Source organism: Mus musculus, chromosome 17, assembly GCF_000001635.26.
Source record: "Mus musculus strain C57BL/6J chromosome 17, GRCm38.p6 C57BL/6J".
NCBI classification, from domain to species: Eukaryota; Metazoa; Chordata; class Mammalia; order Rodentia; family Muridae; genus Mus; species Mus musculus.
In genome coordinates this window covers 60552700-60569449 of record NC_000083.6, presented here as the reverse complement: position 1 = coordinate 60569449, position 16750 = coordinate 60552700, and positions in this window count along the sequence as shown.

Below are 16750 nucleotides of genomic sequence, written 5' to 3'. Positions count from 1 at the left end.
ACAGCAATATGAACTAACCAGTACCCCCAGAGCTCATGTCTATAGATGTATATGTAGCAGAAGATGGCATAGTTGGCCATCATTGGAAAGAGAGGCCCCTTGGTCTTGCAAACTTTATATGCCCTGGTACAGGGGAATTCCAGGGCCAAAAAGTGGGAGTGGGTGGGTAGGGGAGCAGGTATAGGGGGCTTTGGGGATAGCATTTGAAATGTAAATAAGGAAAATATCTAATAAAAATTTCGAAAAAAGCATGATGTGTATATTTGTAATAATGGGGATTAATATCAATGAATCATATATCTGTGTGTGTGTGTTTACACATCAATCATTGATTAATTTTGTAAAAGTCAATTTTTAATATCTTATTTCTGAATGGAAATAGAAGTTTCTGCATCATTGAAATACTGGTAAAGATATTCATGAATTCTTAATAAGTTTTAGATACAAGAAAAATGTTTATAGTCCCGAATCCCTTACATCTTTTCTTTTATGTAATAGACAAAATCTTACAAAAGATATACCTATGTTTGAGCACTTTCTTTGTTATACTCAAATTATGACATAAGCTAAGGTGCTCATTAAGGATGGACTAATAGAAAAAGTATTGTGTACGTACATGAAGGAACTTTATCCAGACATAAAGAAAAATGAAATCACATAAATTTCAAAAAGTGAGATGCAATTAGAGAATAACATGTTCAGTGAAATAATCTAGTCATTGACAAATAAGTATGACTTTACTCAGAATATATAGCAAAAGATAAAGGCATGAAGCTAGAAGTAACACCAGGGATTTAGGAAGAAGAGAAAATAAAAAAATAGAGGAATTATTAACTGCTAAGCAGTTAAGAGCATTGGCTATCATTTCGAAGGTTTGGGATTGAATTCCTAGCAACAATATAATACTCAGAAATGAATGTAACTCTGTTCCAAGGGATACAACAGTCTTTTCTGACCTCCAAGGCAAAAGCTATTCATATGGTGCACAAATAACACCCATGAAATACACTTATACATAAAAAATGTATTTAAAAAATCCCAAAATAGTTCTTTAATAAAATAATAATGGGGATTAATATCAATGAATCATATAATGAGTTGCAGTGTAAGTGTATTTGAAGAAGTCATGGAAACCCCTTACTTTGTACAGTTAATATACATTAAAAACAGTTTTCCTTTTTGAGGATTTATCATGTGAGAAATCTGCCAGAAATGGAGTAAGATGTGAACAGAAGTATTGTTTTCATCATGAACATAATAGAGATTTCTTTAAAAATGAATGCAGTTTTTCCCATAGCTGGATGACCATTTATGATTTTCATTATGAAGTATAAAATATTTACACAAAAGCTGAATGTGAGAAATAATATCATTAAATGATTTCTGAATCACATTAGAAAATTCACTAAAAAATCCTCCAATATAAATACTAAAAAAGAATCTTTTCCATTTTTTTGCCATGACATAAGTAGCCTTTATATTTCCCAAATTACTTTTATACTGGAAAAATATGAAAGTTACATCCTTGAAGCTTGCTCTATGAAATGTAATTTGTGCATTTATAGGCTGAGAGCATCAAGTACAGTCAAGTGAAGAAATGTTTAACATTTTCTATATATTGTCATATAAGTGCTTTCAATGAATACATGTGTGATCATTTGGGTCTTAGAAATGATTTGACCACTTAAATCTGTCATCATTACTTCATTCAACTTTACAAGGCAATATCCAATATCAAAGTTAATACAATTACATCTAGCATTGGAAAATTTCTTAAGCTATCATGAATTAAATTTTGACAGTCAGACAATGACATCTGATTTGTAACAGATAAACATGAGAATGGGCTATCACATCTTTCAAATTTTTCTATTAGATAAATCAAGACATTAAAGTATTACAGGACTTAGGTTTTAAGTGAAACACAAGCAAACTTCATTCAAAAAATCTTGAAGATATTTCATTTTTCCCCCAATGAGAACTGGTTAACTCTGGATGCATAACAACTTATCACAAATTTCACAGGTTCAATCAATATCTATTTACTCTGTCACAGTTGGGTAAATCTGAAATCCAGGTGGAACTGACTGGTTTCTCTGTTTTTATGAAGTCCAAGTCTGAAATCAAACTGTGTTCGAGATGAATTTTTATTTGGAAGCCTTTGCGTAAAATGGATATGTTCACTCCTAAGCTCAGGCAGGTTCTTGGTAGGTTTATATTTTCACTGTTTGTATGTCTTCTTTACTTGCTTGCCAGTCCTCATGCAACAGCCCTCTTGTCTCTGACATGATCCAACTCGTCCACTTCTGGTTCTTCCATGAATACAGTGATCAGGTGAAACCAGTCTCCAGACACACGTCTTTTATTTCCTTTGTACTGAACTAATGATCAAAAAGAAAATCACAAATTCAATTGGCCAATTTCTTTATGAGTTTATGTGCTTACTTTACATTTCAATCACAGATTTCCTTCCCTCCTCTCCTCTGAGTTCCTCCTTCCCACCTCATCTCTCCCCACTTCTCCTCCTTTTCTCCTCAGAGAAGTGGAGGCATGGATATAAACTGGTCTTGGCATAGCAAGGACTTGTTGTGTCTTCTCCAATTCAACATAGATAAAGCATCCCAGTTAGAGGAAAGGGGTCCAAAGACAGGCAACAGAGTCAGAGAGGAAGACCAAGCTCCACATTTGTTACCTATGCATACAGAGCCTAAGTCCATCCCATGCTTGCTGTTTAGTTGGTGGTTCAATCTCTGTAAGTCTCTAGGGGAGGGCCAACAATTTTAAAGTGACCTTCCCATTCTTAATACACATACAAGAATCCTGTAAAAGCTATGTTGTTTCACAGATCTTGCTCTCTATATCCAACTTATTCCCATCATATTTGTTATAAAAATAGAAATTTGGAGATATTTTACTTTTAAATTTTCAATGTAAAGCTTGTTGAAAGGAATTTGATGTATATTACTTATCCAAAGAAGAACAGATCAATGTATGGGAAAACAGTATGGATTGACAGACAATATGATGGTAACAACTTAAATGCATCATGTACGAAATATTTCAAAATTAGATCCGGACCAGAGGATAGGTGTCCGCCTGGCTTGGGAGGCGGCCTCAGCCTCAGCAGCAGTGGTCGCCATCTGGGTTCCTGGACTCCACGGGACCTAGGAAATTAGTCTGAACAGGTTAGAGGGTGCGCCAGAGAACCGGACAGCTTCTGGGACGGGCAGAAGCACAGAGCCGCTGAGGCAGCAGCCTGGGCGGGCCGCAGACAACCGGCCACCATCCGGACCAGAGGACAGGTGTCCGCCTGGCTCGGGAGACGGCCTCAGCCTCAGGAGCAGCGGTCACCATCTTGGTTCCAGGACTCCCTGGAACTTAGGATTTTAGTCTGCACAGGTGAGAGTCTGCACCACAGAAGCTGACAGCTTCTGGGAACTGCCAAAGCAACACAGCTTCTGAGAGAGGCCCTGTTTTGGGCCTTCTTCTTCGACCAGGAGGAGGTCCAAAAACAAGATATCTGCGCACCTTCCCTGTAAGAGAGCTTGCCAGCAGAGAGTGCTCTGAGCACTGAAACTCAGAGGAGAGAATCTGTCTCCCAGGTCTGCTGAGAGATGGTAACAGAATCACCAGAAGAACAATCTCTAAACAGAGTCAACTATAACTACTAACTCCAGAGATTACCAGATGGCGAAAGGTAAACGTAGGAATCCTACTAACAGGAACCAAGACCACTCACCATCATCAGAACCCAGCACTCCCACTTCGCCCAGTCCAGGGCACCCCAACACACCCGAAAACCTAGACCTAGATTTAAAAGCATATCTCATGATGATGGTAGAGGACATCAAGAAGGACTTTAATAAATCACTTAAAGAAATACAGGAGAACACTGCTAAAGAGTTACAAGTCCTTAAAGAAAAACAGGAAAACACAATCAAACAGGTAGAAGTCCTTACAGAAAAAGAGGAAAAAACAAACAAACAGGTGATGGAAATCAACAAAACCATACTAGACCTAAAAAGGGAAGTAGAAACAATAAAGAAAACTCAAAGTGAGGCAACACTGGAGATAGAAACCCTAGGAAAGAAATCTGGAACCATAGATTTGAGCATCAGCAACAGAATACAAGAGATGGAAGAGAGAATATCAGGTGCAGAAGATTCCATAGAGAACATCGGCACAACAATCAAAGAAAATGGAAAATGCAAAAAGGTCCTAACTCAAAATATCCAGGAAATCCAGGACACAATGAGAAGACCAAACCTACGGATAATAGGAGTGGATGAGAATGAAGATTTTCAACTCAAAGGACCAGCAAACATCTTCAACAAAATTATTGAAGAAAACTTCCCAAATATAAAGGAAGAGATACCTATGAACATACAAGAAGCCTACAGAACTCCAAATAGACTGTACCAGAAAAGAAATTCCTCCCGACACATAATAATCAGAACAACAAATGCACTAAATAAAGATAGAATACTAAAAGCGGTAAGGGAAAAAGGTCAAGTAACATACAAAGGCAAGCCTATCAGAATTACACCAGACTTTTCACCAGAGACTATGAAAGCCAGAAGAGCCTGGACAGATGTTATACAGACACTAAGAGAACACAAATTCCAGCCCAGGCTACTATACCCAGCCAAACTCTCAATTACCATAGATGGAGAAACCAAAGTATTCCACGACAAAACCAAATTCTCACATTATCTCTCCACGAATCCAGCCCTTCAAAGGTTAATAACAGAAAAAAACCAATACAAGAACGGGTACAATGCCCTAGAAAAAACAAGAAGGTAATCCCTCAACAAACCTAAAAGAAGACAGCCACAAGAACAGAATGCCAACTTTAACAACAAAAATAACAGGAAGCAACAATTACTTTTCCTTAATATCTCTTAACATCAATGGTCTCAACTCCCCAATAAAAAGACATAGACTAACAAACTGGCTACACAAACAAGACCCAACATTTTGCTGTTTACAGGAGACACATCTCAGAGAAAAAGATAGACACTACCTCAGAATAAAAGGCTGGAAAACAATTTTCCAAGCAAATGGTATGAAGAAACAAGCTGGAGTAGCCATCCTAATATCTGATAAGATTGACTTCCAACCCAAAGTCATCAAAAAAGACAAGGAGGGGCACTTTGTTCTCATCAAAGGTAAAATCCTCCAAGAGGAACTCTCAATTCTGAATATCTATGCGCCAAATACAAGGGCAGCCACATTCATTAAAGAAACTTTAGTAAAGCTCAAAGCACACATTGCACCTCACACATTAATAGTGGGAGATTTCAACACACCACTTTCACCAATGGACAGATCATGGAAACAGAAACTAAACAGGGACACACTGAAACTAACAGAAGTGATGAAACAAATGGATCTGACAGATATCTACAGAACATTTTATCCTAAAACAAAAGGATATACCTTCTTCTCAGCACCTCATGGTACCTTCTCCAAAATTGACCACATAATAGGTCACAAAACAGGCCTCAACAGATTCAAAAATATTGAAATTGTCCCATGTATCCTATCAGATCACCATGCACTAAGGCTGATCTTCAATAACAAAAAAAATAACAGAAAGCCAACACTCACGTGGAAACTGAACAACACTCTTCTCAATGATACCTTGGTCAAGGAAGGAATAAAGAAAGAAATTAAAGACTTTTTAGAGTTTAATGAAAATGAAGCCACAACGTACCCAAACCTTTGGGACACAATGAAAGCATTTCTAAGAGGGAAACTCATAGCTTTGAGTGCCTCCATGAAGAAACGGGAGAGAGCACATACTAGCAGCTTGACAACACATCTAAAAGCTCTAGAAAAAAAGGAAGCAAATTCACCCAAGAGGAGTAGACGGCAGGAAATAATCAAACTCAGGGGTGAAATGAACCAAGTGGAAACAAGAAGAACTATTCAAAGAATTAACCAAACGAGGAGTTGGTTCTTTGAGAAAATCAACAAGATAGATAAACCCTTAGCTAGACTCACTAGAGGGCACAGAGACAAAATCCTAATTAACAAAATCAGAACTGAAAAGGGAGACATAACAACAGATCCTGAAGAAATCCAAAACACCATCAGATCCTTCTACAAAAGGCTATACTCAACAAAACTGGAAAACCTGGACGAAATGGACAAATTTCTGGACAGATACCAGGTACCAAAGTTGAATCAGGATCAAGTTGACCTTTTAAACAGTCCCATATCCCCTAAAGAAATAGAAGCAGTTATAAATAGTCTCCCAGCCAAAAAAAGCCCAGGACCAGACGGGTTTAGTGCAGAGTTCTATCAGACCTTCAAAGAAGATCTAATTCCAGTTCTGCACAAACTTTTTCACAAGATAGAAGTAGAAAGTACTCTACCCAACTCATTTTATGAAGCCACTATTACTCTGATACCTAAACCACAGAAAGATCCAACAAAGATAGAGAACTTCAGACCAATTTCTCTTATGAATATCGATGCAAAAATCCTCAATAAAATTCTCGCTAACCGAATCCAAGAACATATTAAAGCAATCATCCATCCTGACCAAGTAGGTTTTATTCCAGGAATGCAGGGATGGTTTAATATACGAAAATCCATCAATGTAATCCACATATAAACAAACTCAAAGACAAAAACCACATGATCATCTCGTTGGATGCAGAAAAAGCATTTGACAAGATCCAACACCCATTCATGATAAAAGTTCTGGAAAGATCAGGAATTCAAGGCCCATACCTAAACATGATAAAAGCAATCTACAGCAAACCAGTAGCCAACATCAAAGTAAATGGAGAGAAGCTGGAAGCAATCCCACTAAAATCAGGGACTAGACAAGGCTGCCCACTTTCTCCCTACCTTTTCAACATAGTACTTGAAGTATTAGCCAGAGCAATTCGACAACAAAAGGAGATCAAGGGGATACAAATTGGAAAGGAGGAAGTCAAAATATCACTTTTTGCAGATGATATGATAGTATATATAAGTGACCCTAAAAATTCCACCAGAGAACTCCTAAACCTGATAAACAGCTTCAGTGAAGTAGCTGGATATAAAATTAACTCAAACAAGTCAATGGCCTTTCTCTACACAAAGAATAAACAGGCTGAGAAAGAAATTAGGGAAACAACACCCTTCTCAATAGTCACAAATAATATAAAATATCTTGGCGTGACTCTAACTAAGGAAGTGAAAGATCTGTATGATAAAAACTTCAAGTCTCTGAAGAAAGAAATTAAAGAAGATCTCAGAAGATGGAAAGATCTCCCATGCTCATGGATTGGCAGGATCAATATTGTAAAAATGGCTATCTTGCCAAAAGCAATCTACAGATTCAATGCAATCCCCATCAAAATTCCAACTCAATTCTTCAACGAATTAGAAGGAGCAATTTGCAAATTCATCTGGAATAACAAAAAACCTAGGATAGCAAAAACTCTTCTCAAGGATAAAAGAACCTCTGGTGGAATCACCATGCCTGACCTAAAGCTTTACTACAGAGCAATTGTGGTAAAAACTGCATGGTACTGGTATAGAGACAGACAAGTAGACCAATGGAATAGAATTGAAGACCCAGAAATGAACCCACACACCTATGGTCACTTGATCTTCGACAAGGGAGCTAAAACCATCCAGTGGAAGAAAGACAGCATTTTCAACAAATGGTGCTGGCACAACTGGTTGTTATCATGTAGAAGAATGCGAATCGATCCATACTTATCTCCTTGTACTAAGGTCAAATCTAAATGGATCAAAGAACTTCACATAAAACCAGAGACACTGAAACTTATAGAGGAGAAAGTGGGGAAAAGCCTTGAAGATATGGGCACAGGGGAAAAATTCCTGAACAGAACAGCAATGGCTTGTGCTGTAAGATCGAGAATTGACAAATGGGACCTAATGAAACTCCAAAGTTTCTGCAAGGCAAAAGACACCGTCAATAAGACAAAGAGACCACCAACAGATTGGGAAAGGATCTTTACCTATCCTAAATCAGATAGGGGACTAATATCCAACATATATAAAGAACTCAAGAAGGTGGACTTCAGAAAATCAAACAACCCCATTAAAAAATGGGGCTCAGAACTGAACAAAGAATTCTCACCTGAGGAATACCGAATGGCAGAGAAGCACCTGAAAAAATGTTCAGCATCCTTAATCATCAGGGAAATGCAAATCAAAACAACCCTGAGATTCCACCTCACACCAGTCAGAATGTCTAAGATCAAAAATTCAGGTGACAGCAGATGCTGGCGAGGATGTGGAGAAAGAGGAACACTCCTCCATTGTTGGTGGGATTGCAGGCTTGTACAACCACTCTGGAAATCCGTCTGGCGGTTCCTCAGAAAATTGGACATAGTACTACCGGAGGATCCAGCAATACCTCTCCTGGGCATATATCCAGAAGATGCCCCAACTGGTAAGAAGGACACATGCTCCACTATGTTCATAGCAGCCTTATTTATAATAGCCAGAAGCTGGAAAGAACCCAGATGCCCTTCAACAGAGGAATGGATACAGAAAATGTGGTACATCTACACAATGGAGTACTACTCAGCTATTAAAAAGAATGAATTTATGAAATTCCTAGCCAAATGGATGGACCTGGAGGGCATCATCCTGAGTGAGGTAACACATTCACAAAGGAACTCACACAATATGTACTCACTGATAAGTGGATATTAGCCCAAAACCTAGGATACCCAAGATATAAGATACAATTTCCTAAACACATGAAACTCAAGAAAAATGAAGACTGAAGTGTGGACACTATGCCCCTCCTTAGAAGTGGGAACAAAACACCCTTGGAAGGAGTTACAGAGACAAAGTTTGGAGCTGAGATGAAAGGATGGACCATGTAGAGACTGCCTTATCCAGGGATCCACCCCATAATCAGCATCCAAACGCTGACACCATTGCATACACTAGCAAGATTTTATCGAAAGGACCCAGATGTAGCTGTCTCTTGTGAGACTATGCCGGGGCCTAGCAAACACAGAAGTGGATGCCCACAGTCAGGTAATGGATGGATTACAGGGCTCCCAATGGAGGAGCTAGAGAAAGTACCCAAGGAGCTAAAGGGATCTGCAACCCTATAGGTGGATCAACATTATGAACTAACCAGTACCCCGGAGCTCTTGACTCTATCTGCATATGTATCAAAAGATGGCCTAGTCGGCCATCACTGGAAAGAGAGGCCCATTGGACACACAAACTTTATATGCCCCAGAACAGGGGAACGCCCGGGCCAAAAAGGGGGAGTGGGCGGGTAGGGGAGTGGGGGTGGGTGGGTATGGGGGACTTTTGGTATAGCATTGGAAATGTAATTGAGCTAAATACCTAATAAAAAATGGAAAGAAAAAAAAAACTGAAAAAAAAATATTTCAAAATTAAAAACTGCTCCTTAGAGGAGCATATGCTTCAGTAACAGTAAGAAATATTGTGAAATTAATTGGAGCAGTCAAGCTTTTAATTGCTTATAAAAACAATTCTAAATTGGTATAAATAAATAAATAAATAAATAAATAAATATTGTGGTATTTACAGGTAGCTTCTTTCCCCTGATGGAACTCACTGGAAAAAAAAATACATTTCTTTCCATAAGTTATATAAGCATCAGCTTTATTTTCTGATTTCAATAATACCTATACTTCTACATTAGCAAATGAGGGAAAAATCCAGTACACCTCTTGAACAAAAATTGAATGGAACTTAAATATTTTATTGGTAAAGTCCAGATTTATAAATCTAAATTACTTTGAAACACTCATTAAGAATGAAAAAAAAAAGACATGATAATTTGACATTTTTACTCAAAAGCATTTCTTCAAATATCATGGTGATTATAACAAATTCTTTGAGAACTTCAATTTATTGTGGCATAGTTACATTTGTGTAAGAACATATATAAATGTACAAGGATAGTAAATAAGCTGCAGAATCATTAATAGGTCAGAATAAAAGCTTTAAACATAAGAAAGAGTCACCTGGGTGCATCATATTTTTCTATGCTTCTTTAGCCAGTATTTTGTATGTTACTCTTAAGCAAACTATTTTGAGTATTGTTATATCATAGAGGTGCATCTGTTTAAGATAATGTAAAATGAGGGTATCTCCTAAGACTATCCAAAATGGCCAGCTACTAGGAGAACACTTCTAGGTAACAGAAGAGCAGTGGTAACCATTCAATCCCTATCCTGCCATCCTAAATCATATTTGACAAATGATCACTGGTCATTGTACAGGCAGTGTAGTGCAAAGTAGCTATAAGGTATTTTTAAACTCATTCTTTCAGATACTCAAGTGAAGGAAGGAACAAATGAGGAGAGAAGCAAGGGGGAGAGAGAGGGAGAGAGAGAGAGAGAGAGAGAGAGAGAGAGAGAGAGAGAGAGAGAGAGAGAGAGAGAGAACACCATGAATCCAAAAATTCAACTTGCTTAATTACACATTCCAATATTCTATTTGGGTACTTTGCAATTGAATTGACACCATTTAGCTTTCAAGGGAGTTAAATGAAAATGAAAGTTGGATTATCCTGTGTCCTGAACAAAGCAGAGAAAGGAGTAGATTCTCGAAAAAATGACGCTTTATCCTCTACCTTTATCTGCATGGCTTCTAGTGTCCTTACCTAAGTGAATGAAACATTTTCATGTGGTAGGGATTATTTACATCCCAGCCCAGAGTTTCTACTAGATAGTTACTTACTTATTGAGTTCCCAGATGAAAGACATACTCACACCCTTTATATTTATTAAAAAACCTTAAACAATACAAGAGCTAGGCAACTGCCTACTCTCCATGCTGTTAGAATCTATTTTCCTATTGACAATCCAAATTATTGCTTACTATTTACTATGATCCATCTGGGCTGCTCTTAACTCCAATTGGGCAGCCCTTGGGGTCATGCTCCCTTGACCATTAACACATGGAAGTTTCTCCTTCTTCCTCTGACCACAAGTCACTGACACATAAACCCTTCCTATGTCTCTTCTGCCAAGATAATGGCTGTTGGCATCTTTATTTACCAATAGAAATAACTTGGGGAGAGGGTCACTCAGAGTATACCTGGGAACTCTATTGTCAATAGGGCAACCAATCTTAGGGGTCCCAAATTAGCATTAGAATACAAGTGGCATCAGGCCAACCAACTACATTTTTGTACCCCAAAGAACAACAGATAACAATATTTACCTCAAGATTATTTCATGGCATTCAAATGGTAATGGTAAGTGATAATGTTGGACATTGGAAAACAGTAGATCCATAGATGCACATGTCTTATACATGAGTTCTAACAGAACCAACAAGAAAGTTTACTGAGGGTTTCCTATTCCCTTCCCAACAGAGAAAAAAACCTGGACCCTTGGGTCTTTCTGAGACTGAACACACATTGTCTGGACATAGGCTCCCTGTACATATGTAGGAAATGTGCAGCTCTGTCTTCATACGGGGTCCCCTACCAATTGGAGGACAGGACTGTTCCCTGTCTGAGGAATCCATTCCCCTAACAGGGCTTCCACCTCTGGCCTCAGTGGAAAAAGGAGGAGCCTATACCTGTAGAGAATTGATAGGTCAGGGTTGGGGGTTAGCCAGAGGGAGAATGCACTCTCTCAGAGGAGAAGCAAAGGGGGTATAGGGAGGACTATATGTGTGTGGGAGTGTAGTGGCAGGGAAATTAATGAAAAATAAATAAATAGAAAAGAAAAGAAAGAAAGTTGACTGGACAATGATGAGAAGACTCTAAGTATCTGGCAATGGGAACTACATTCTAAATGGGAAGTAAACACAACTTTTTCAATTTTTAAAAAAATGAGAATACAGTCCTTGCTGCTGGGGTAGACTCCTAGTTGGTCTGCTCCCATGAAGGCCACATGTCCTGATACATCCTAGAGGTCCCACTGCACTCAGAGCAGTTGGTAAGAACCCTACATCGACCCCACCCCCAGCCCCGAGTTCCAAAGGTGCTGCTGGGAGCCTAGAGCACTAGGGACCCATCACTCACCAAAACGTCCACCCTCTTGAATACTACTCCCCTTCCTTCCATCCCTTCTACCCCTTCTGCCTGGTCCTTCTTGCTGGGGCAGAGCCCTAGTTGGCCTGCTCCCGTGAAGACTCCATATCCCATTCATCCTAGAGGACCCACTGCACTCAGAGCAGTTGGTAAGAAGCACTCCCTCTCCTTCCCCCCCCCCACCCCCAGTCTTGTAGCTGCTGCTGGGAACCTGTTGGACTTGGGACACATCACCCACCAAAATCCTCACACACACACACACACCCTGAATACAACTTCCCTACCTTCCATCCCTTCCACCACTTCTGCCTGGTCCTTGCTGCTGGGGCAGAATCCTAGTTGGTCGATCTTTGTAAAAGACTCCATATCCCCATACATCCTAGGGATCCACTGTACTCAGAGCAGTTTGTCCCAACGCACTCAGAGTAGTTGAGAGTTTGCTGCTTTCAGAGCAGTTGAGGATCAGCTGTACTCAACACAGTTGGACAACAGCTTGAGTGCTTCACTGAAGAAATAGCAGTCCGAAGGCCTCCCAGGAGATCTACTGTAGCCAGGACAACATATCAGTAGCTTCTCTGGCCCTAGGAAGGTACCCCAGTTGGAAGGCCCCACACGTTATCTAATAAAAGCCTACCAGGAAACCTGAAGCAACCCAGAGACAAAAGAGGCAGACTCCATACAGTGTTTCCCAATCAGCAAACACTAAGGATATCCAGATGGTGAAAAGCAATCACAAGACCATAAACAACAGAAGCAAAAATAAGTGAATATGTGGACATCATCAGAATCTAGTTTTCCCACCACCACAAGCCCTAAATACACCAACACACCTGAAAATCAGAAATCTGTCCTAAAATTTTATCTCATGAGGAAAATAGAGTCCTTTAAGCAGGATATTGGTAACTCACTGAAAGAAATACATGAAAACACAAATAAACAATTGAAGGAATTGAGTAAAGTGATCCAAGACCTAAAAGTGGAAGTAGAACCAATAAAGAAAACACAAATAGATGCAAACCTGGAAATGGAAAAACCTAGGAAAGAGGTCAGGAATTACAGATGTAACTATTAAGGACAAAATACACGATACAGAAGAGAGAATTCCAGGTGTAGAAAATGTGGTAGAAGAGATTAGCATAAAAGTCAAAGAAAATTCAAACCATAAAAACTCCTAACACAAAGCATCCAGGAAACTCAGGACACAATGAAAAGAAAAAAAAAATCTAAGAATAATTGAAATAGAGAAGAATGAAGATTCCCAGCTCAGAGGACCTGAAAATGTCTTTAACAAAATCATAGAAGAAAAGTTTCCCAACCTAAAAAAAGAGATGGCCATAAAAGTAAAATACCTGTAAAGAACACCAAATAAATGGTACCAGAAAAGAAAATCTTCTTGTCACATAATAGTCAAAACACTAAATGCACAAAGCAAAGAAAAAGTATTAAAAGCTGCAAGGGAATAAAGTCAAGTCAGAATTACACCAGACATCTCAACAGAGACTAAAAGCCAGAAGAGCCTGGTCAGACATCATTCAGACTCTAAGAGATCATAAATGCCAGCCAAGGCTACTATACCCAGCAAAACTTTCAATCAATATAGATGGAGAAAACAAAATATTCCAGGACAAAACCAAATTCAAGCAGTGTCTGTCTACCAACCCAGCCCTACAGAGGACTCTGAAAGGAAAACTTCAACACAAGGAAGATTCTTGCACAAAAGAAAGGACAAGATATTAAGCATCTCACAACAAAGTCAAAAGCAGAGAGCCACAAGCACATAAAACCACCTGCAAAAACAAACATATAAGGAACCAACAGGTATCTCTCTTTAATATCGCTCATTATTAATGGACTCAACTCAACTAAAAAGGAAATAAGTTATCAGACTGGATACATAAACAAAATCCAGCATTTTGCTGCATACAAGAAACACATCTCAATAACAAAGACAGGCACTATCTCAGAGGAAAAGGATGGAAAAAGGTCTTCCAAGCATATGATCCCCAAAAAGAAGCAAGAGTTGCCATTCTAATATCTAATAAAATAGACTTTCAACCAAAAGTTATCAAGCGTGATGAAGAAGAACACTTCATATGCATCAAGAGGAAAATCCACTAAGAGAAAGAAACAATTCTGGATATCAATGACCCAAATGCAAGATCACCCAAATTCATAAAAGAAACTTTACTAAAACTCAAAACACACATTGAACCCCAAACAATAACAGTGAGAAATTTCAACACCTTACTCTCAACAATGGACAGGTCATTAAACCAGAAACTAAACAGAGACACAATGAAACTAAGAGGTTTAATAGATATCTACAAAACATTTCAACCTAAAAACAAAAGAATACCCCTTCTTCTCAGCATCTCATGGAACATTCTCCAAAACTGACCAAATAATGGGTCACAAAACAACCCTCAACGTATATAATAAGATTGACATAATACCATGCATCCTATAAGATCACCATTGCCTAACACTGGTTTTCAATAACAGCAAAAAATACAGAAAGCCCACATACACAGTGAAACTTTACAACTATTTACTTAATGATAATTGGTCAGGGAAGAACAAAACAAAGAAATAAAAGACTTCTTGGAATTTAATAAAAATATTGACATATCATACCCAAATTTATGGGACACAATGAAAGTAGTACTAAGAGGAAAGTTTATTGAAGTAAGTAACCTGGTAAAGAAACTGGAGAGATCTTACACTGACAACTTAACAGTACACCTTAGAGCTCTAGAACAAGAAGAAGCAAACACACCCAAGAGGAGTCAATGAAATAGTCAAACACAGGGTATAAATCAACCAAATAGAAACAAAGAAAACAATACAAAGAATCAGCAAAACTAAAAGCTGGTTCTTTGAAAGATTAAGAAAAATAGAAAAACCCATAAACAAACTAACTAAAGGAACATGAGGCAGAATCCAAATTAATAAAATCAGAAATGGAAAGGGAGACATAACAACAGAAACAGAGGAAATCCAAAAAATCATCAGCTCATACTACAAAAGCCTATACTCAACAAAATTGGAAAATGTAGAAGAAAAGCATGGTTCAAATCTAGACAGATGCCACATATCAAAGTTAAATCAAGAGCAGGTAAACTATCTAAACAGTTCCAGATGACACAGAAAATAGAAGAAGTCATTAAAAAACCTCCTACCCCCACCCCCCACCCCAAAAAAGCCCAGGATCTGGTGGATTTAGTGCAGAATTCTACCAGACTTTCAAAGAAGACCTGATACCAATTTTCCTCAAATTATTTCATAAAAGAAACAGAAGGAACACTACCTAACTCATTCTTTGAAGCTGCAATTACTCTGATACATAAACAACACAAGGACCCAACAAAAAAGAGAACTTCAGACCAATCTCACTTATGAATATCAATGCAAAAATACTCAAGAAAACTCTTCCAAACCAAATTCAAGAACACATCAAAATCATCATTCATCATGATCAAGGAGACTGCATACCAGGGATGCAAGGTTGGTTCAATATAAACAAACTCAAAGAATAAAAATCACATGATCATCTCCTTAGATGTAGAAAAAGCATTTGACAAAATACAACACCCCTTCATCTTAAAAGTATTGGAGAGATAATGAATTCAAGTTCCATACCTACGCATAATAAATCAATTTACAGCAAAACAACAGCCAATATAAAATTAAACATATTTGAAGCAATCACAATGAAATCTGGACAAGAAAAGGATACCTACTCTCCACATATCTGTTCCATATAGTACTCAAAGTGCTAGCTAGAACAATAAGACAGCAAAAAGCAATCAAGTGGATAGGAATTGGTAAAGAAGAAATAAAGGTTATCACTATTAGCAGATGATATGATAGTGTACATAAGGAATTCCCAAAGTTCTACCAGAGAGCATCTCCAGCTGATAAACAACTTCAGCAAAGTGGCTGGATATAAAATTAACTCAAATAAATCAGTAGCGTTCCTGAATACAAAGGATAAACAGGCTGAGAAAGAAATTAGGAAAACAATTCCCTTATCACAGCCACAAATAGTGTAAAATATCTTGGGATAACTCTAAGCAAACAAGGAAAGACCTGTAGGACAATAACTTCAATTCTCTCAAGAGGAAAATTGAAGATTTCTGAAAACGAAGAGATTTCCCATGCTCATTGAATGGTAGAATTGACATAGTAAAAAAGGCCATCCTACCAAAGACAATGTATAGATTCAATACAACCCCCATCAAAATTCTAACACAATTCTTCAAAGTCATGCAAAGAGCAATTCTCAAATTCATCTAGAAAAGCAAAAGACTCAGAGTAGCGAAAACAATTTTTACCAATAAAAGAATAGCAGGGAGAATCACCATCCCTGAACTGCATGGTATTGGTACAGAGACAGACATGTTGATCAATGGAATAGAACTGAAGTTCCAGAAATAAAACTACATACTTACCATCACTTGATTTTTTGACAAAAGCACCAAAAATATACAATGGCAAAAACAAAGCCTCTTCAATAAATAGTGCTGATCTAACTGGCTGTCTGTATGTAGAAGAATGAAAATAGACCCATATTTGTCACCTTCTATAAAGCACATGTCTAACTGGATCAAGGACCTCAACATAAAACCAGATACACTAAATCTAATAGAAGAGAAATTGGGAAAGAGCCTTGAACTCATTGGCACAGGGGGAAATTTCCAAAACAGAACTCCAACGGCTCATGCTCTAAGATCAAGA